The sequence below is a fragment of the Coregonus clupeaformis genome, chromosome 16, assembly GCF_020615455.1.
Source record: "Coregonus clupeaformis isolate EN_2021a chromosome 16, ASM2061545v1, whole genome shotgun sequence".
In the NCBI taxonomy this organism is placed as follows: Eukaryota; Metazoa; Chordata; class Actinopteri; order Salmoniformes; family Salmonidae; genus Coregonus; species Coregonus clupeaformis.
The window spans coordinates 38,691,318-38,715,371 of NC_059207.1; the positions used below are offsets into that span (position 1 = coordinate 38,691,318).

Below are 24,054 nucleotides of genomic sequence, written 5' to 3' on the forward strand. Positions count from 1 at the left end.
AAATGCAATCTAGCTGTGACGTCGTGTTCTGTCTGCTGGCGATAGAGAATTGTGTAGGGTGTCTGGAGTAGGGGAGGGGTGTGTGTGTGTGACTTGACATGACAAAGGAGAACTAAGGAAAATATATCAAAGTCATCAATCGCCATCAATCCAGCTTGGGACCCACAATAAAACACAGTGTAACTAGCCATCACTTAATGGGAATTACCTATTTAGTTGCTACTGCTATAGAAGCACATTTAGGTTACCAACAGGATTGTCATTTAGCACCAGTAGTGCCTACTGTGGTTCTACTATTTTGTGTCTTAAGAAACTGCACACACACACACACATACAAACACACACACACACACACACACACACAGACACAGACACACACACATAGACACACACACACACAGCCACACACACATACAAACACACACACACACACACACACACACACAGACACAGACACACACACACACACATAGACACACACTCACAGCCACACACACATACAAACACACACACACACACAGACACAGACACAGACACACACACATAGACACACACACAGCCACACACACACACACACACACACACACACACACACACACACACAGACACACACACACACACACATAGACACACACACACAGACACACACACACACACACACACACACACACACACACACACACACACACACATACATACATACAAACACACACACAGACACAGACACACACAGACACACACACACATAGCCACACACACACACACACACACACACACAGACACAAGCACACATACAAACACACACACATACAAACACACACAGACACAAACACACACAGACACACACACACACAGACATACAAAACACACACACACACACACACACACACACATATACAAACACACAAACACACGCACAATCAGTTACACAGGGTCGGATCTTCTTTGGGAGAGCAAGTATCAATATTTATGCACTGGCTGGTTCTACTATTTTGTGTCTTAAGAAACTGCACACACACACACACACACATACAAACACACACACACACACACACACACACAGACACAGACACACACACATAGACACACACACACAGCCACACACACACAGACACACACACACATACAAACACACACACACACACAGACACACACATAGCCACACACACACACACACACACACACACACACACACACACACACACACACACACACACACACAGACACAAGCACACTTACAAACACACACACACACACACACAGACACACACACACACACATACAAACACACAGACACACACACATACACACACACACACACACACACAATCAGTTACACAGTGTCGGATCTTCTTTGGGAGAGCAAGTATCAATATTTATGTACTGGCTGGGTCCATAAATCTTAGTGACTGGTCCAAAAATCAATGCACGCCTGCTACATATTTTAATCTCGTTATGAAGGTCACATTACTCCTGCAGAGGCTGGGACAGAGGCTGGGACAGAGGCTGGGACAGAGGCTGGGACAGAGGCTGGGACAGAGGCTGGGACAGAGGCTGGGAGGATGAGGCATGCCCTAGGTTAAATCCCCCAGGGGCTTTTCATTCATCCTGCCCCAGCAGTAGCCCAGCCCCAGCCCCAGCCCCAGCCCCATCTCCATTCAACCCACACTGATACTGATGCTCTACCACCATTCCAAACATGTGTAAAAACCAGCCACAAATAGACAATGTTTACCTAACATGACAGGCCCTCTTGCCATGCTTAAAAAGGCAAGACTTTTCAGAGTTGATCCCTGTGCAACACGTGCATTATAGATGAGGCAGAGGAGAGGGGGACTGTTCAGTGGAATGCTATCAGTTACCACTAGACTTCTCTCTCTCTCCCCCTCTCTCCCCCTCTCCCTGCAAGCTAAACGTACAGCACAACTTTCCAGCCTCCATAGGGGCTTCACACTGTTAATCTTTTCTGTCCTCTGTGGAAGTGTTGTACTGTAGGAGCCCCAGATGCCATGGCATGAATTCGTCACTGGGCTAACAGGCTTATGAAAGTTAGATGAACGTTTTACGATCTTGTTAAAACCAGTTACATTATTAAAAGGGCACATTCATTCTGAAAGGCGAGAAAGGGAGCCTCCAGCAGATTGGAATTTTAATAACCTCAATACTGTGATTGAGAAACTTGGCAGAACTTTAACTCTACCACCCTGTTATATGTGCACAGTGGTGACTTCTCTCCAACAAATACACCCCACTACGTAAATAAAACCCACAGATTTCTACATGAACCTTTGATACATCCACTGGCAATACCACATAGATGCTGGTATGTGTTGTATCAGAAGGCTAATGATTAAGGTGTGTGGTCATGACAGGCTAAGTGTTGTAGTGTCAGCAGGCTGGAAGTAACTGACCCTGGGGGAGATGGGAGAGGACTCTCTCTCTCTGATGTCTCTGATAAGTGTTATCTCATCATCCTCACTGTAATTTGGTAAAGGCTCTCCCACTGGCTATGTACTGTGTGTGTATGTGTGTGTGTGTGTGTGTTTTCTTTATCTGGCTCAACACCAACCTCTCCATGTATCTCCCTGTATAGTACAAGTATGACAGACATGTTAACTCCTGCACTGCATTTAACCTGTAAAATAATTGCTAGAATGTGCCTTGTTCCAACCAAAGTCATACTACAATAGCTGGAATGTAAAGATTCAGAGGGTTGTGGTGTCAGAGTGGTGAGGAGTGCTAAGGAGTGAATGGTGTGTTCATCTTCAGACTCAGAGCAGCATAGTCCTGGGTACCGGGCCGGATGCTCCAGAGCGTTAATAAGAAGGCTAATTGAATTATGGCAGTGGTGGAGGCCTGTAGTGTGGGAGCCACACCGCTCTAATTTCATTACTCATGTAAACATGGGCATGGGGAGGCAGCCCCCCCCAGTACAGCAGCCTGCCCTGCTGCATCACACACACACACACATTTGTTTAACTATCCTTGTGGGGATCAAACAATTTATTCCCATTCAAAATCCTATTTTCCCTAACCCCTAATCGTAAAGCTAACCCTAACCCTTAACCTGGTGGTCCTCTGTAGCTCAGCTGGTAGAGCACGGCGCTTGTAACGCCAAGGTAGTGGGTTCGATCCCCGGGACCACCCATACACAAAAAAAAAATGTATGCACGCATGACTGTAAGTCGCTTTGGATAAAAGCGTCTGCTAAATGGCATATTATTATTATTATTATAACCTAACCCTTATGTTAACCCTAACCTTAACCCCAAACCTTAACCCTAACTCCTAACCCTAACCCTAATTCTAACCCTAACCCTAAATGAAACCCCAACCCTAAACCTAACCCCTAAACATAAAATAGCCTTTTTCCTTGTGGGGACCGGCGAAATGTCCCCACTTGTCCGAATTGTCCTTGTTTTATTATCCTTGTGAGGGCTTCTGGTCTCACACACACACACACACACACACAGGTAGGTGTCTGTTTTTGTGAGGATTGTGCAGCATCATCATCGCCTCACCCCCATCGGAATATGCCTGTTTTCTGCAGGTTTCCTCCTGTGTGTGTTTGTGTGAATTCTGATGCAGCAAAAAAAAAGATCAGAGGGAATAAATGCAGAGCACCATGGCACAGGAAGAGCAGAAACATACACACACACCTTCAGGCTGTGTCACTGCCTGAGCAGAGCAGTGGTGCCAGCACTTTCACCATCCTCTGTTCTCCTATTCTAAATACAGATTTGCAACTCTACTGTATACAACAGGATTCCTTTTAGACAGGAGTCATACATTCTTTTGCATTCCTAACTGCTGTTTTATCATGGGGAGTTATTCAGAGGTTGATAATGAACATGACTGTGAGCAGTAGCGGTGCTATCAGTGTGAGACTGAGATGCTCTCAGAAAGATACAGTCTTGGGCATTGGGTCAGAACGCTGTGGAATAGATGACCGACCAATCAGAGAGGAGGAAGTAACCACAGAGACATAGATACAGAGCCTAGCAGTCATATCATACAGCCACAGCAGACTAGGGCAACAGTGGGAAGGGGAATCACAATGACAGTCTTTACTATAACAAGGAGGAGACCCACTGACAGCATGCAGAGTTCAGAAACACCAGTGCTCCAAGAGAAAACATACTCCTTCCTTATCGAGCTTTCATTAAGCATGACAGGAATGTTTTGTGGTAATCACATGTTTTAATGTCAGCAGACAGCCATGTACATGAAGAGTGATAGTGGTACCTTTGCTTACATGATGTCTGCGGCTTTGCTGATTGTAGGCTATCTCCATCAGAAGATAACAGAGTTGGGGGCTAATGGGGCTTGCTACGGAGGTACCTCACGCTCTGTCAGTTTTTCATTACCAATTCACTCAGTCTTCCACGGGAGCATCATGTATCAGTAATTACCGATGCCAAGACAATCATTTCAGAATCCATAATCTGCTGTTTTTCCACTTCAAGGGACTAACATCCCTCCCAGTCTCCTTCCCGTTCCTCCCATCCCATCTCTCTGTTGACTGAGCAATGACAAACAACAACTTAATGACATGATAGGACGTAATTTGACTTTAGAAGCACTCGTTTCCTAGCAACTTCCAGGTAGAGGGGGCAGGGGTTTGTGTGACCAGAGCTTGTCTGACCATGTCTCCATGACAGGACATAAATCACAAAACAAATGAAGACAACACCTGGCGGCTAATAGCCTGCTGGTCATTCTTCCTCAATCTAGCAGTAGCCTATATATTGTGGGTAAAGGTCGTGGTTTGCATCAAATCTTTAAAAATATTGGCCAAAAATCTACATTGTTAGACCCAGCTAGTGTTCTGAGAACCATATGTTTCTTAGAGAGTGGTTGTCCTATGGTTATTTTGCATACAACCTTCCCACAACATTCTGAGAATGGTGCAGGATACCCAGCTAGCACATAAGGTTCTGAGAACCATATGTTTCTTAAGTGGGAATTTCAGTGCTTCAGCATAACGTTTCCTACAGGTTCCCTCATGGTTCTTTTTAAAGTAATGTTCTCAAATTGTTCCCAGAACATTAAGAAACAACGTTCTTCTGTGGGGAATTTCAGTACTTCATCATAACGTTTTCTACAAGTTTTCTCTTGGTTCTATTTAAAGTAATGTTCTCAGAACATGAAGAAACATTTTCATAAAAACCACAAGAAAACCATAGTAACGTTCAAATGTCACGTACGTTAAGGAACGGGACGGACCAAGGTGCAGCGTGAAAGGCGTACATGTTTATTAAAGAATAAACACACGTCACAGTAACCAAAATAACAAAACTTAACCGTGACGGTCCAAAGACTAACACACAAGCCTAACACAGGAACACAACAAAAACCCACAACACAGGCAGGAAAACTGGCTGCCTAAGTATGATCCCCAATCAGAGACAACGAGCGACCACTGCCTCTGATTGGGAACCACACTCGGCCAAACATAGAAATACAAACCTAGACATTCACACCCTGACCAAACTAGCTAGAGTTCTATAGGCCAGGGCGTGACAGTACCCCCCCCCCCCCAAAGGTGCGGACTCCGACCGCACAAACCTGACTGAATAGGGGAGGGTCCGGGTGGGCTTCCAGCCTCGGTGGCGGCTCCGGAGTGGAGCCGCTGACCGGAGCTGGACTGGGCACCGGTGGAGCGGACTGCTCTGGCTCCAGCGTGGAGCCGCTGACCGGAGCTGGATCAGGCACCGGTGGAGCGGACTGCTCTGGCTCCGGAGTGGAGCCGCTGACCGGTGCCGAACCAGGCACCGGTGGAACAGGCACGGGCCGTGCCGGACTGGCGACGCGCCCCACTGTCTTGGTGCGAGGAGCAGGAACAGGCCGGGCCGGACTGGTGACGCGCACCACTCGCTTGGTGCGAGGAGCAGGAACAGGCCGGGCCAGACTGGCGACGCGCACCACTGGCTTGGTGCGAGGAGCAGGAACAGGCCGGACTGGCGACGCGCACCACTGGCTTGGTGCGAGGAGCAGGAACAAGCCGGGCCGGACTGGCGAAGCGCACCACCGGCTTGGTGCGAGGAGCAGGAACAGGCCGGGCCGGACTGGCGACGCGCACCACCGGCTTGGTGCGAGGAGCAGGAACAGGCCGGGCCGGACTGGCGACGCGCACCACTGGCTTGGTGCGGAGAGCAGGTACAGGGCGTACCGGACTGGGAACCGGCGCTGGAGGTCTATGACTGTCTCCGTCCTTTACACTCCGCGCCCCGTCCTCCTCCAGGGAGGACTCCTCCTTGAGCCCCCACGAGTGCAGTGGTCGAGGCTCCTCTCTGTCGCTCCCCGACCACCCTTTTAGCCCCCCCAAAAAAAATGTATTGGGGCTGTCTCTCCACCCTGATCCCTTTCAGGGCCTCCATCTGCCATGCCAGATCCTCTCTTATCTCCCGCCAGGTCCATCCTCTCTGCTCCTCCTGGGCACGCTGCTTGGTCCATTGGTGGTGGGTTTTTCTGTCACGTACGTTAAGGAACGGGACGGACCAAGGTGCAGCGTGAAAGGCGTACATGTTTATTAAAGAATAAACACACGTCTGTAACGAACCCTGCATCCTGAGTCGGTTCCTGTCGGTGTTGTCAGTTTTTCTGTTCGGGATCTCCTGTTTCCCGAGGGTTCTGGAACGCTCCCTGCCTGGTTGCCGGGCGACATTGCTAGGCGGGAGCTCTCATGATTTACCACACCTGCATCCCATCAGCAATCTGCACACCTGGTCCTGATCATCACCCTTTTTAGGCGCTGACCTGACATCCATTCCCTGCCGGATCGTTAGCCATGAACATCACTCGTCCGGAACCTTCATCCTACCTCTGCCTGGTGGTCGGCGGCTGCCGAGCCATGATTGGATCAACCACTGCACCCCCAACAACTAATCAACGCCGCCCGCTCTGTTCCCTGGATTATTCAGCATCACTCTTGAATTTGTAAATAAACACTCACCTTCGTTTCAACTTACCTTGTCCTGGTCTGCTTCTGGGTTCTGGCTTTGTAACTCGTGACAGAACGATCCGGCCAGTAATGAACCCAGCGGACCTGGACTCTGTTCGCCATGCCATTTCCCATCAGGAGAAGATGTTGGGACAACATAGCACGGCACTACAGGAGATAGCGTTGTCAGTTCGGAACCTTTCCACCGGGCTGACGGAGATCCAGGCCCAGCTCAGTTTGCCGGTGGAGAATCCACTACCGGTTTCACCCATCTCGCCTGCCACTTCTGGAGCTGTGTCCGTCCATGAGCCCAAGGTTCCGACGCCGGATAAATATGAGGGAGAGCTGGGAAGATGCCGTTCTTTCCTTATGCAGTGTGGCTTAGTTTTCGATCTACAGCCCAACTCTTATGCCACAGACAAGGCTAGGATAGCCTTTGTTATTGAGTTGCTGCGTGGTCGAGCGCTGGAGTGGGCTTCAGCCGTTTGGGAACGACAGGACACCTGCATGGCTTCATACCAGGAGTTCACGGCCGAGATGAGGAAGCTATTCGACCATTCCGTCCGAGGTATGGACGCAGCTAGGCGCCTGTTTTCACTTCGCCAAGGAACTCGCAGCGCTGCCGACTTCGTGATCGAGTTCAGGACGTTGGCTGTGGAGAGTGGGTGGAATGAGGAGTCTCTGCAAGCGGCCTTTTACCAGGGTCTGTCGGAGCAGCTCAAGGATGAGTTGATCTCCTATCCGGAGCCTAGTGACCTGGACAGCTTGGTAGCCTTGTCTATTCGGGTGGATACCCGAGTTCGAGAGCGAAGGAGGGAGAAGCAATGGGGCCCGTCCAATCGATCAGCTTCTCAGTTCCCAGTCGGGTCGGGTGGTGGACCAGAACACGTCGATCATTCTCCACCACAAAGGATTAGTGGAGAGGTCCTCTCTCCCGATTCTGAACCCATGCAAGTGGGGCGGCACGGGTTAACCAAGGAGGAGCGTCAACATAGACGTAAGACCAACTGCTGCCTCTACTGTGGTAGCTCGGGACATTACATCTCCACTTGTTCCCGGCGGTCGTCAAACTGCCCGGCTCGCTAAAGTTGGGAGGACTTTTAGCGAGCCAGTTTCAACCTCTCAGTACCTCTGTCAGACCCGTTTTCCCGGCTACCCTCATGAACAGGAATCAGAGCTTAGCGATTAACGCTTTGTCGATTCAGGTGCCGATGGAAGCTTTATGGATGCCGAAGTGGTGGAACAGCTGGGGCTTTCAAGGAGCAATTACCGGAAGCCATTGAAGCAACCACTCTGAACGGCAGTAGTCTGGCACGATTACGATGAGGACTGAACCGGTTAAGATGCTGTTGTCGGGGGAATCATTCTGAGGTGATCTCATTCTTCATTCTGCCGTCTTCCCATGTCCCTCTGGTCCTTGGATATCCCTGGCTGAAGGAACACAATCCCACGTTCGATTGGGTGACGGGCAAGGTAACGAGTTGGAGCCTTGATTGTCATGCTAACTGTCTCAAGACTGCCTGTTCCCATTCGGTTCCCAGTCAGGTGATTGAGGCTAAACCCCCAGATTTGTCACTGGTTCCCGAGACATATCACGATTTGGGGAAGTGTTCAGTAAGCAGAGGGCTCTGTCACTTCCTCCCCACCCGACCATATGATTGTGCCATCAACCTGTTCCCTGGAGCTGTCTATCCCAAGGGACGGTTATACAGTATCTCCCGACCTGAACGTGAGGCTTTGGAGACCTACATCAAGGAGTCCCTAGCTGCTGGCCTCATTCGTCCCTCGTCATCACCCCTGGGGGCAGGATTCTTCTTTGTGGGTAAGAAGGATGGCTCTCTTCGACCGTGTATTGATTATCGGGGGGTTGAATGATATCACGGTCAAGAACAAGTATCCCCTGCCCTTGATGAGCTCTGCCTTCGACTCCTTACAGGGTGCTACGGTGTTTACCAAGCTAGACCTACGCAATGCGTATCACCTGGTCCGGATCAGAGAGGGGGACGAGTGGTTGACGGGTTTCAATACACCGATGGGACACTTCGAGTATCAGGTGATGCCGTTTGGACTGACCAATGCTCCAGCGGTATTCCAGAGTATGGTGAACGACGTCCTGAGAGATATGATCGGTCTCTTTGTGTTTGTTTACCTGGATGACATTCTGATCTTCTCGAAGGAACCTTCCGACCACGTCCAGCATGTCCGACAGGTTCTGCAGCGATTGTTGGAGAATCGCCTGTTCGTTAAGGCCGAGAAGTGCGAGTTTCACGCCCACACGACATCTTTCCACGGGTACATCATCTCCAGGGGAGAGATTAGGATGGACCAGGAGAAGGTTAGGGCGGTTCTGGAATGGGCCCAGCCCGGTACGAGATTGCAGCTCCAGAGATTTTTGGGGTTTGCGAATTTCTACCGCAGATTCATCCGGGATTACAGCCGTGTGGCCGCTCCGTTAACTGCCTTGACTTCCAGTATCAGGACCTTCAAGTGGAATCCGGAAGCGGATCGAGCGTTTCTGGATTTGAAGAGGCGATTCACCAACGCACCGATTCTCTCTCAACCGGACACGGCCCGTCAGTTCGTCGTTGAAGTGGACGCGTCTGATGTGGGAGTTGGCGCCATCCTGTCGCAGCGATGCTCCACGGACAGTAAACTCCATCCCTGCGCCTACTACTCTCGTCGTCTTTCGCCTGCGGAGAGGAACTACGATGTGGGTAACCGGGAGCTTCTCGCGGTGAAACTTGCCTTGGAGGAGTGGCGCCACTGGTTGGAGGGGGCGGAGCAACCGTTTATTGTCTGGACTGACCACAAGAATCTTGCTTACGTGCAATCGGCTAGACGTCTCAACTCCCGTCAGGCCAGGTGGGCGTTGTTTTTCGGACGATTCCATTTTTCCCTGACGTTCCGACCTGGATCGAAGAACGGCAAGGCGGACGCCTTGTCCCGGATGTTCTCCAAGACGGAGGAGAGTGGGGCCAAGACCGAGACGATTCTTCCCCGGAACTGTGTCGTGGGAGCAGTTATGTGGAAGATTGAGGAGGGAGGTTATGGCGGCCCTTCGGACGCAACCCGGTCCCGGTAACGGTCCACCCGGTCGGTTGTTTGTGCCTGAGTCGGTTCGTTCTGCTGTCCTCCAATGGGGCCACGCCAGCAAGATGGCTTGTCACCCTGGCGTGGCTCGGACGATGGCGTTTCTTCGCAGACGATTTTGGTGGCCTGCCATGGGAGAGGATACTCGGGGGTTTGTTGCTGCCTGTCCAGTGTGTGCGCAGAATAAGAGTGCCAATCGGCCCAGCTCTGGACTACTTCACCCCCTTCCTATTCCTCGCGACCATGGTCGCATCTGGCCCTGGACTTTGTCACTGGATTGCCCTCTTCTGAGGGGAACACGGTCGTTCTGACTATCGTGGACAGATTCAGCAAGTTCGCCCACTTTGTGCCCATTTCCAAGCTTCCCTCTGCCTCTGAGACGTCCGAGATCCTGGTTAGGGAGGTTTTCAGGGTCCACGGGTTGCCTAGTGATATCGTTTCCGACCGTGGTCCTCAGTTTACCTCTGCTGTCTGGAAGTCCTTCTGTTTGGCCATTGGAGCTACGGTCAGTCTCACATCTGGGTTTCATCCCCAATCTAATGGTCAGGCGGAGAGAGCCAACCAGAAGATGGAATCCACGCTACGCTGCCTTGTCTCCGCCAACCCCACCTCCTGGGTCTCTCAGTTGCCTTGGGTTGAGTATGCCCATAATACTCTCCCTACATCTGCCACTGGGATGTCTCCCTTCCAGTGCCTGTATGGCTACCAACCTCCCTTGTTTCCTTCTCAGGAGAAGGATCTCTCAGTACCCTCTGTTCAGGCCCACATTCGTCGTTGCCACCGGACCTGGCATCGGGCCAGAAAGGCACTCCTTGGAGTTTCTGACCGGTATCAGCTCCAGGCGAATCGTCGCCGGATTCCCGCTCCCACCTATACCATCGGAGATAGGGTCTGGTTGGCCACACGGGATCTTCCTTTACGGACTGAGTCTAGGAAGTTGTCACCGAAGTTCATTGGCCCGTTTGTGGTGGAGAAGGTGATCAATCCGGTTGCAGTTCGACTCAAGTTACCGAGAACGCTCAGAGTTCATCCCACCTTTCACGTCTCCTGCCTCAAGCCTGTTCTCCTCAGTCCTCTGTTGCCTCCTCCGCCTCCTCCTCCTCCTCCTCGGATGATCGGAGGTGGTCCTGCCTATACGGTGCGACGCATTATGGATTCCAGACGGCGGGGCCGGGGTTTCCAGTATCTCGTGGACTGGGAGGGGTATGGTCCTGAAGAGAGGAGTTGGATTCCGCGGCGACAGATCCTTGATGCTGACCTCCTTCGGGACTTCTACCGCCTCCATCCTGGCGCTCCGGGAGTCCCGCCCGGTGGCGTTCGTCGGAGGGGGTACTGTAACGAACCCTGCATCCTGAGTCGGTTCCTGTCGGTGTTGTCAGTTTTTCTGTTCGGGATCTCCTGTTTCCCGAGGGTTCTGGAACGCTCCCTGCCTGGTTGCCGGGCGACATTGCTAGGCGGGAGCTCTCATGATTTACCACACCTGCATCCCATCAGCAATCTGCACACCTGGTCCTGATCATCACCCTTTTTAGGCGCTGACCTGACATCCATTCCCTGCCGGATCGTTAGCCATGAACATCACTCGTCCGGAACCTTCATCCTACCTCTGCCTGGTGGTCGGCGGCTGCCGAGCCATGATTGGATCAACCACTGCACCCCCAACAACTAATCAACGCCGCCCGCTCTGTTCCCTGGATTATTCAGCATCACTCTTGAATTTGTAAATAAACACTCACCTTCGTTTCAACTTACCTTGTCCTGGTCTGCTTCTGGGTTCTGGCTTTGTAACTCGTGACAACGTCACAGTAACCAAAATAACCAAACTTAACCGTGACGGTCCAAAGGCTAACACACAAGCCTAAAACAGGAACACAACAAAAACCCACAACACAGGCAGGAAAACTGGCTGCCTAAGTATGATCCCCAATCAGAGACAACGAGCGACCGCTGCCTCTGATTGGGAACCACACCCGGCCAAACATAGAAATACCAACCTAGAAATTCACACCCTGACCAAACTAGCTAGAGTTCTATAGGCCAGGGCGTGACATCAAAGAACGTTCTAAGAATGTTATTTAAAAACACATACATTACGTTCTCAGTGTAAAAAAACTTTCTCCATCTTCTATCTTGCTAAGTGTGTTCAGGTGTGTTGGCCGCGCCCACTAATTGGCAACTCCTGATCGTTCCCAGAACCAATGGGAAACCAAAAAAGTACGTTTCCAGAACTTCTAAGGAACCATATGTGTTAGTTGGGGAGGCTCTAGGATGAAAATAAGGTTTCAAGTGAACATTACATTATTCTTGGGCCAAGAATGAGTTCAAACTAATTCAGGTTAGGCCTAAGTGATTCAGCAGTGAGACTAGATAGATGACAGCAGAATGGTGGAAAGGCCTGACAGACTCTTCCTTCGAAAGGCTAAGTATCACATGTAGCCCAGTGACGAGCTAGATGAGTTACAATTCAATAATAAATACTTAATAATTCATGAACAAATCTTCTAATCAACAATGGCATTATTTTGAATTAACTCTGCAACTCTTCCAACTATTGACTTTTTTCACAAATGCCACCAGTTTGGCACCAAAACATTTACAACAAAGACATATTGACATGTACAAAAATATATAAAGATATTTCATGCTGAAACCCTCATATTGAACACCAATGGTATTCACTAAGTTGATGGTTTATATTTAGGATAATATTTTACAGCTTTGTCATTCAATTTTTTATTTTAAAATCATCTTATTTGATTATTTTATATATTTTACATGTGATAAGGCCACACAGAGGGCCAGAGATAATTACAGACACCTGTGATAATCTGAATTACCCAAAAGGGCCACTAGATTTCTTGTGATACACAAAATAAATTCCTTGAAAGTTACCAAACTTCTGGTAGTTTACTGGTAAACTTATAACGTTTCCAGTAATATACCATCCCTTTGCAACCCTAGATAGTACAAACATCCACTGTCAGGAAGCTGTTGTACACCAATCCAGCTGTAGTTCAATATTTCAAAGAAACAGTACAGCAACAGTTATTAACATCAACCAAATGACTCCCAAAGCAGGCCATGCAGCTTGTTGGATTCAGGATTCAGCGTGATCCATCCTGTCTTCCTCCAGCCTGCTCAGAGTCTAGGAGAGACTCAGCCCCCTACACACACAGCACAGCTCATCCCCATCCACTCAACACACAGCACAGCTCATCCCCATCCACTACACACACAGCACAGCTCATCCCCATCCACTACACACACAGCACAGCTCATCCCTATCCACTACACACACAGCACAGCTCATCCCCATCCACTACACACACAGCACAGCTCATCCCCATCCACTACACACACAGCACAGCTCATCCCCATCCACTCAACACACAGCACAGCTCATCCCCATCCACTACACACACAGCACAGCTCATCCCCATCCACTACACACACAGCACAGCTCAACCCTATCCACTACACACACAGCACAGCTCATCCCCATCCACTACACACACAGCACAGCTCATCCCCATCCACTACACACACAGCACAGCTCAACCCCATCCACTACACACACAGCACAGCTCATCCCCATCCACTCAACACAAGCAGCGCCCTGAGAGCTAATCGATGCAGCTCATTCATATTGGACCACGGGAGGACGTCAGGGGAAGCCTGGGGAATTACAAGCAGTCTCCACTGTGAAGACACAGCCTATTTTTATTTATTTAACCTTTATTTAACCAGGTAAGCCAGTTGAGAACAAGTTCTCATTTACAACTGCGACCTGGCCAAGATAAAGCAAAGCAGTGCGATAAAAACAACAATGCAGAGTTACATATGGGGTAAAACAAAACATAAAGTCAAAAATACAACAGAAAATATATATACAGTGTGTGCAAATGTAGCAAGTTATGGAGGTAAGGCAATAAATAGTCCATAATGCAAAATAATTACAATTAGTATTAACACTGGAATGATAGATGGGCAAGAGATGATGTGCAAATAGAGATACTGGGGTGCAAATGAGCAAAATAAATAACAATATGGGGATGAGGTAGTTAGGTGGGCTAATTTCAGATGGGCTGTGTACAGGTGCAGTGATCGGTAAGGTGCTCTGACAACTGATGCTTAAAGTTAGTGAGGGAGATAAGAGTCTCCAGCTTCAGAGATTTTTGCAGTTCGTTCCAGTCATTGGCAGCAGAGAACTGGAAAGAATGGCGGCCAAAGGAGGTGTTGGCTTTGGGGATGACCAGTGAGATATACCTGCTGGAGCGCATACTACGGGTGGGTGTTGCTATGGTGACCAATGAGCTATGATAAGGAGGGGATTTGCCTAGCAGTGATTTATAGAAGGCCTGGAGCCAGTGAGTTTGGCGACGAATATGTAGTGAGGACCAGCCAACAAGAGCGTACAGGCCTAGGATCAGCCTGATGCCTGGAGAAGATATAACATGCCTGCCCCCCTCCTCTCCCTCCCCAACAGTTTACTCCCCATGGCCCTGCTGCATACCAGGCCAGTAGCATGGCTAGTGTAGCCACTTGGCAGGACTGGAACCTGTTGGCTATATAAGGAGATGGATGTACTGATGGATGTACAGTACATCTATACCCTTGACTTTCTTGAAAATAGTTTTTGCAGAGAGGATTTTATTTTAGACATATGCACAAGATCTTAGAGCTTGTCCATCAGCAGCAGTGACTTCAGCAATGACCATTCAAGCTGTGTCTGACTGACCTCAATGAATCCCTCAGGCTACTACTCCAAACAGACAGACGAGCAGACAGTCAACTTCATTAAATCTTTAGCAGAATTAGCAGTCTAGCTGTAGGAAAAATAATTCATGGTTCACAGGTTCACAGTCCAGAGCAGAGAAACTAAGGGGAAAAAAGCAGTGTCTGACTGCTATGGGCGACTTCCTTGCCTTGCCAAGACAGCAGCCTCTTGCCACTCTCAAAATAATATCCACCACTGCAGCCTCAAATAGATAGAGATAGTCAGTGACTCACCAGTAGTTTGTGCTGTAGCCTGTGTTGGCTGAAGGTCCCAGGCTTGAGTTTCAGGGCTCGGTTGTTGTCCCCTAGAAGATGTAGTCTGTCCACACACTGACACTGGGGCGGTACATCTGGGAAGTGGAGGGACACAACTTCATTTCTCAGCTGTGGAGGAAAACAAGACATAAAGTTGAAAACGTTGTCATGGTCATCTGAACTATTCCAGCTAGTCATATCACAGTCATCATGACCTCTTTCAATGGACAGAAATGGTTATGACCTGCCTATAAATAGGCATATACTGTATAACCTTAACAAATCCTTAGTAATGTTAAAGTTGAGTGTTGCTGACATATAGCTAGACTAGTCTCCATGTTAGTTTCCCCGTCAGCCCAGTGGGTTATAGAGTATCCCAGGTCAGGACTATATAGCAGGTGGTCTGGGTTGAAAAACAACCTGTCCTGCTGCTGATGCTAGGCTAATTATGAGCCTGATGCTCCAGTAAGGCTCCAGTTACAGCATACAAAGGATGGAGTATAGACTGGACCACCTGCACATCTGCTGCGGCTCCCTTGAGTAAACATACAGCTCTAAAGAGATCTGATTATACATGCAAATACACACACATGGGGAGATTGCATAACATATAAACACACACACACACACACACACAGACACACACAGACACACAGACACACAGACACACAGACACACAGACACACAAGCAAAAGCAAAGGTTCACTAAAGGAGAAATAGTAAAAACTAAGTGAAACAAGTTGTCCATGAAGGCCTACTGTAGGCTAAGTACAAATCCGATTTGTTTATCATGAATAGTACTAGGTCATGCCTGTAACATGCTTGCTACATCATGCAGATATTGTCCATAAAACATGAACTGCAACATACTGTACAATACAGAGCTCAGGGGCAGATATGTGAAAGGAGGAAAGCAAACCACAAATACACACAGATGGTCCAAGTACTGTTTACATACAGTCCCCTCCATTCCAACACCAGGCAAAGGAAATGTCCACATACAGTATCTAGTTAACACCACACCGCAACACTCACTCAACCTAATACTTACAAACCCACACAAGTATAAGTTGCCAACGTGGTAAAATAACATCCTCTCTCCATGTTGGACCACTTAGCAGGCAATGCTGATAGCTGTAGCTAAACTGCTTGTTATTGCCAAGCCAGTGGCGCTAGCTCAAAATAATAATGCCCGCTTTAATTATTCATGCCTTCAGTCAGGTGGAACCAGATGCTGCTACTGTGTCATAGACTTGAGGAAGAGCTGTAACTCGACTCAGCCAGGGCCAATGATGGATACATAAATCCTGGATTGCTGATGCTATATATTGGCCAATTATTGGCTTTGAAGCCACTAGTCGGCCATATTGGTATTCCCCAGAATGAGCAGGGAGTACCATAGGAATTAATAGAATTCTAAAGTATTTCAATGAAAATTGTAAGGACAAATGACATGTATTTAAGTATTTCTTTGTTGAAGTGGGGACAGTAACATTAGTACTCTCTAAAAAAAGTACTTTAAGGAATCACATAACATAGTTCACATAACATAATTTACAAGTATGCATTAAGGTGTCTGTAATAGAATAATCTTATCAAAAACAATTAAATAAAATTAATTTCTATAGCTTCCAAAATCTTTTTTACAATGAATGAGGAGTACCAAAATGGCTGTGCGGTGGCTTCAATACAGCACCCCCTGCCAGGGTTTATATACATCATTGGCCAGAGCAGGCCAGCCGGAAAAGGCCATCTCTGCATGGGAGAGGGTGACTTGCCTACATTATGGGGACACAGCCTGGCTTTAGCTAGCTGGGGACAGAAACACAACACAACCGTGACATGACACCAGCAGCTTTGCTGTTTACATGTGACATTCCCTCCCAGTGTTCAGAGCAGAGGACACGATGGTTCAGTAGTTTTATTAGTCGTATGTACAGGATACACATGGTATACTCCGTCCAACGAAATGCTTACATGCAAGTTCCTTATCAACAATCCAACAACAATAAGAAATAAGATAAGAACAGGAACATAAAGTAAATGGCTCAGTAGAATAGAATAAACATTTTAACATACAGTATAATACAGGAAGGCACCATTTATAGTCCAATATTTACACGTGTTTTGGGGAAGGGGGGATTGGGGGAAAGTGTTTAAATTGTGCAATATTTTGCAATAATAATAAGAGTCTGGTAGCAGCAGTTGTGATGTGTGTGTAGCATGAATGTGTGTGTGTGTGTGTGTGTGTATGTGTGTGTATGTGTGTGTGTGTTTGTGTGTGTCTGTGCGTAGAACATTTCAAATTGGAATTGGGTTTACTTTCTGAATTGACTGGAATTCAAATGGCATTGAGCCCAACCCTGCAGTCCATATGTAATCTCTGTAACACAGGAGTAAAATCTTGCGTAATTTGGTCAGCTACATGCAGAATCTGCCCACGGGAGATTAGTCCATATGGAGTAGATCACCCTAAGGTGCTGCTGGCAGTTCACCGGCCCCAGTGTCGCTCCATCCCCTGCCCTGACGTTTGTAGAAATGGCCGGAAGATGCCCGTGCCGGTGCCATCCTCTGGCAAACTAATTCCATGGTGCTGTGTGCCTGTATGTCTGCCTGCTTGTCTATCTTCCTGCCTTCTGCTCATGGGAACAGGCAGGGATATTTTTAGCTGCTCGTCCCCAGCTGCACATCTCCAACCCGAGGCCAACGGGCAATTAGTGTTTATTTCTCCTGACAGGAGGCAGCTCGCCTACCTCCGTAACACAAACAGACATCTTCATCCAGGCTTTTCTTACCCTGCCCCATGCCTCATGCCCCATGCCCCTGTCCGATAGGCCACACAGGCCTTACTCAACCACCCCTCCCCCTCACTCTCATGTCTGTACAGTGTGTAACAGTCCTGTACAGTTTTTGCCCATTGCTGCTCATTTACTGTTTATACCGCTGCAATAGCCTTGCGAATAACTATTTCTGCTCTATAAATGCTCCATGAATTTGAGCAACACTGACTTCATGACTGAAAGTCAAAGTTTGTTTTTCATCATCAGATACTTATGCTTGTCAGTGGCCACATTCAGAGTAAATTTGAAATGTGGTTTAGAACATTATATGTTCATGAATGATTCATAAGTGCAATTTTGTTGAACGGTAGAATAGCACTCACTCACTGTAAGTAGCAGTGCAGGACCGCTCAGGCATGTAGGCAAGGGATGTGAGAGTATAGTATCTCTGGGCCATAAGGACAAATTATTCTGTCAACTGTGATTGCCAGGACTGAAGGGTAGGTCTCCCTATATACCTTCATTAGAATGAATGAAGTCATAGAAACGCTATATGAAGATCAATATTTATATGAATGTCTGGCTCAGGCAGGCTCAATCAAATTCTCTATTTGATTTCCAGTGGAGGACCATTTGTACAGAGCTCAACCTGGACTGTGGCTCATGGTTAGTAAATATTTACTTGTTGAAATAAGAACACGTCATATTTAGCTCGAGTTCAGCAGGTATAATGACTCAATTTAGGAGTCTATGTCATGTCTGTCTCTTTAATTCATTTTAGCCAGGGCAAGGCTAATTCAATCCAGTTTATTAAAGCTTCTTTATGCACTTACCCTGTGCCCCTGCTCATTGTGACTTGTGCATGGACAGTGGAGACTGTAGAGTGGAGAGGAGGCTTATACCTAACCCATAGACTTCACCTTACAGACACTGCAGCCTTATAGACAGCCTACCAACCAAAGGGTTAGGATGAACCGCTGAGAAATGAGAATGATCATGCAGTAGCACAGTGGGGGAAAAAAATGATTCTTCCTAATTATGTGTGAAATTCCACTTAATCAGGGACTGCAAATCAATTAATCCCTCCACACAAACACAAAGCATTTAACACCACATCACATTAGCAGTCCATTATCATAGAATGAAAAGTGCTGTGGAACCGACCAGCCAGCCAGTGTGTCCCGAACAGCAGATTGGCAGAGTGTGTGTCTGCTCCTCTCCCTGCCAATACCACGCTGTAATCAAAGGCCAATTAGTCCCATTAACCTCACACAGACAGGGCAGAGTTGACAGGGTGCACAGATGAGCTGCAGCTCATCACTATGGACAGACAGAGGAACAACAACCTACACTGGATCCTGTCTCTCACGTCACACATGTCCTGCTCTAGTCTAGTGTATCATGTCCTTCTGGGTTGCCATTGGAAGCAAGGAGTAGTGTATCAATCGATTACAAATCAAATCAAATCAAATTGTATTTGTCACATGCGCCGAATACAACAGGTGTAGACCTTACCGTGAAATGCTTACTTACAAGCCCTTAACCAACAATGCAGTTCAAGAAATAGAGTTAAGAAAATATTTACTAAATAAACTAAAGTAAAAAATTTAATAAAAAGTAACACAATAAAATAACAATAACGAGGCTATATACAGGGGGTACCGGTACCGAGTCAATGTGTGGGGGTACAGGTTAGTCGAGGTAATTTGTACATGTAGGTAGGGCTAAAGTGACTATGCATAGATAATAAACAGGTAGTAGCAGCAGTGTAAAAACAATTTAAATAGTTCGGGCCATTTGATTAATTGTTCAGCAGTCTTATGGCTTGGGGTAGAAGCTTTTGGGCCTTCCTCTGACACCGCTTAGTATATAATATATAGGTCCTGGATGGCAGGAAGCTTGGCCCCAGTGATGTACTGGGCCACACGCACTACCCTCTGTAGCGCCTTTCGGTCGGATGCCGAGCAGTTGCCATACCAGGCGGTGATGCAACTGGTCAGGATGCTCTCGATGGTGCAGCTGTATAACTTTTTGAGGATCTGGGACCCATGCCAAATCTTTTCAGTCTCCTGAGGGGGACACTAGCCAATATTAATACTATATCTGTCTCATACCTCACAACAAGAATCTCAGAGATTCTTTCTGACTTCAGACCCAAATTTTAACAAATATGTATGGAAATTTGCACCTGGTGCAAATGTAAGCATATGAGAGAAACATCTAACAAGGACATTGTTATAGGCTACACTACACATATCAAAAAGGCCTACGAAAACATGCCAAGCTAACTTGACATTGAGAGAGATGCATATGTGCTTCATTCATAGTTTCTGTAACACAGTACACCCTAGCAGAGAGTGGTCAGATCAGGCAGAAAATTAACAGAACTGAGCCTGCCGGGGACAGGGAGACATAGAGATTGAACCTGCAGAGATAAGCTTTTTCATTACAATGCTAATCCTGTCTCTAATCGCCGCTGCCTCAGCTAGATTTTGGCCAGACCCTGAGACCAACATAATCATGCACCTCCCCTGGCCTGGCCTGGCCTGGCGTGGTGTGCCACCTCTAGGGGACACTAACAGACTGTCCAAACTAAAGCTATCCCTCTCATCTCTCTGTTGTGACTGGCACCTCAGGATAGACATACATGGACCAATCAAAAATCAGATCAAACAACATTTTATTGGTCGCATACACATATTTTGCAGATGTTATCGCAGGTGCAGCGAAAAGCATTGCTTATGTTTTTAGCTCTAACAGTGCAGTAATAACTAACAATACCAAACAATACACACAAAATATTTAAAATAATTATCAGAACTAGCAATATCAGAGTTCGGAATATATATATATATATATATAAAAAATGTATATATACAGTGCCTTCAGAAAGTATTCATATTCTTATTCCACATTTTGGTGTGTTACAGCCTGAATTCAAAATGGATTCAATAGATTTTTTCTTTCACCCATCTACACACAATACCCCATAATGGTAAACATTTTTAAACAAAGTTGCGCCCCTGTATACAGTGCCTTCGGAAAGTATTCAGACCCTTTGACTTTTTCCACATTTTGTTATGTTACAGCCTTATTCTGAAATGGTAAAAAAGATATATCCTCAACAATCTACCTACAATACCCCATAATGACAAAGCGAAAACAGATTTTTTGATATTTTTGCACATTTATTCATTACAAAAAAACAGACATACCTTATTTACATAAGTATTCAGACCCTTTGCTATGAGACTCGGAATTCAGCTTAGGTGCATCCTGTTTCCATTGATCATCCTTCAGATGTTTCTACAACTTGATTGGAGTCCACCTGTGGTAAATTCAATTGATTGGACATGGTTTGGAAAGGCACACACCTGTCTACATACGGTCCCACAGTTGACAGTGCATGTCAGAGCAAAAACCAAGCCATGCGGTCAAAGGAATTGTCCGGACAGCTCTGAGACAGGATTGTGTCGAGGCACCGATCTGGGGAAGGGTACCAAAACATTTCTGCAGCATTGAAGGTCCCCAAGAACACAGTTGCCTCCATCATTCTTAAATGAAAGAAGTTTGGAACCACCAAGACTCTTCCTAGAGCTGGCCACCCGGCCAAACTGAGCAATCGGGGGAGAAGGGCCTTGGTCAGGGAGGTGACCAAGAACCCAATGGTCACTCTGACAGAGCTCCAGAGTTCCTCTGTGGAGATGGGAGAACCTTCCAGAAGGACAACCATCTCTGCAGCACTCCACCAATCAGTCCTTTATGGTAGAGTGGCCAGATGGAAGTCACTCCTCAGTAAAAGGCACATTACAGCCCCCTTGGAGTTTGCCAAAAGGCACCTAAAGGGCTCTCAGACCATGAGAAACAAGATTCTCTGGTCTGATGAAACCAAGATTGAACTCTTTGGCCTGAATGCCAAACGTCACATCTGGAGGAAACCAGGCACCTCTCATCACCTGGCCAATACCATCCCTATGGTGAAGCATGGTGGTGGCAGCATCATGCTGTGGGGTTGTTTTTCAGTGGCAGGGACTGAGAGACTAGAAAGATGAACAGAGCAAAGTACAGAGAGATCCTTGATGAAAACCTGCTCCAGAGCGTTCAGGACCTCAGACTGCGGCAAAGGTTCACCTTCCAACAGGACAACAACCCTAAGCACACAGCCAAGACAATGCAGGAGTGGCTTCGGGATAAGTCTCTGAATGTCCAAGAGTGGCCCAGCCAGAGCCCGGACTTGAACCTGATCGAACATCTCTGGAGAGACCTGAAAATAGCTGTGCAGCGACACTCCCCATCCAACCTGACAGAGCTTGAGAGGATCTGCAGAGAAGAATGGGAGAAACTCCCTGAATACAGGTGTGCCAAGCTTGTAGCGTCATACCCAAGAAGACTCAAGGCTGTAATCGCTGCCAAAGGTTCTTCAACAAAGTCCTGAGTAAAGGGTCTGAATACTTATGTAAACGTGATATTTCAGTCTTTTATTTTTTATACATTTGCAAAACATTCTAAAAACCTGTTTTTGCTTCGTCGTTATGGGATAAAAGCAATTTGATACATTTTAGAATAAGGCTGTAACGTAACAAAATGTGGAAAAAGTGAAGGGGTCTGAATACTTTCCACACCCCTGAGTAAATACATGTTAGAACCACCTTCGACAGCGATTACAGCTCTGAGTTTTTATGGGTAAGTCTCTAAGAGCTTTGCACACCTGGATTGTACAATATTTGCACATTATTCTTTTTAAAATTCTTCCAGCTCTGTCAAGTTGGTTGTTGATCATTGATAGAAAGCATTTTTCAAGTCTTTCGATAAATTTTCAAGCCAATTTAAGTCAAAACTGTAACCAGGCCACTCAGAAATGTCGTCTTGGTAAGCAACTCCAGTGTATATTTGGCCTTGTGTTTTAGGTTATTGTCCTGCTGAAAGGTGAATTTGTCACCCAGTGTCTAAAGAAAAGCAGACTGAACCAGTTTTTCCTCTAGGATTTTGCCTGTGCTTAGCTCTATTTGGTTTATTTTTATCCTAAACAACTCCCTAGTTCTTGCCAATGACAAACATACCCATAATAGGATGCAGCCACCACCATGCTTGAAAATATGAAGAGTGATGTGTTATGTTGGATTTGCCTCAAACATAACACTTTGTATTTAGGACAAAAAGTTAATTTCTTTGCCACATTTTTTGCAGTATTACTTTAGTGCCTTATTGCAAACAGGATGCATATTTGTATTATGTACAGGCTTCCTTCTTTTCACTCTGTCATTTAGGTTGGTATTGTGGAGTAACTACAATGTTGTTGATCCATCCTCAGTTTTCTCCTATCACAGCCATTCAACTCTGTAACTGTTTTAAAGCCACCATTGGCCTCATGGTGAAATCCCTGATTGGTTTCCTTCCTCTCCGGCAGTTAGGAAGGGTGCCTGTATCTTTGTAGTGACTGGGTGTATTGATACACCATCCAAAGTTGAATTAATAACTTCACCATGCTCAAAGGGATATTCAATGTCTGCGTTTGTTTGCCCATCTTCCAATAGGTGCCCTTCTTCGCAAGGCATTGGAAAGCCTCCCTGGTCTTTGTGGTTGAATCTGTGTTTGAAATTCCCTGCTTGAATGAGGGACCTTACAGATAATTGTATGTGTGGGGTATGGAGATGAGGTAGTCATAAAAAAAGTATGTTAAACACTTATTGCACACAGAGTGAGTCCATGCAACTTATTATGTGACTTGTTAAGCACATTTTTACTCCTGAACTTATTTAGGCTTGCAATAACAAAGGGATTTAATATTTTTTGACTCAAGACATTTCAGCTTTTTATTTTTTATTAATTTGTAAACATTTCTAAAAACATAATTCCACTTTGACATTATGGGGTATTGTGTGTAGGCCAGTGACACAACATCTAAATGTAATCCATTTTAAATTCAGGCTGTAACCCAACAAAATGTGGAAGAAGTCAAGGGGTGTGAATACTTTCTGAAGGCACTGTACATATGAAGTGGATAAAACAGTATGTAAAAATACTTAAAGTGACCAGTGTTCAATGACAATGTACATAGAGCAGCAGACAGACAGAAGACCCTGCCTTCTCCAACCCAGTGACAATCTGCTGACTGAGAGAAGCTCTATGGAACTGAACCCCAACCTTTTTACAAAAATACCACCTGCACTTTGACAAACACCACAGAAGCTGTTGCTATTACCAAATTGC

At 46.8% G+C, this 24,054-nt stretch overlaps 1 protein-coding gene across 1 annotated transcript in view; it reads right to left on the reverse strand.

Moving 5' to 3' along the window:
• Window positions 1–24,054, reverse strand: part of LOC121584778 (RIMS-binding protein 2-like) — a 133,845-nt gene that overhangs the window by 99,305 nt on the left and 10,486 nt on the right. Inside the window, exon 2 of the mRNA XM_041900889.2 lies at window positions 15,044–15,193. The gene's annotated coding sequence lies outside the window, so the exon portion shown is untranslated. The remainder of the gene's footprint in view (window positions 1–15,043; window positions 15,194–24,054) is intronic.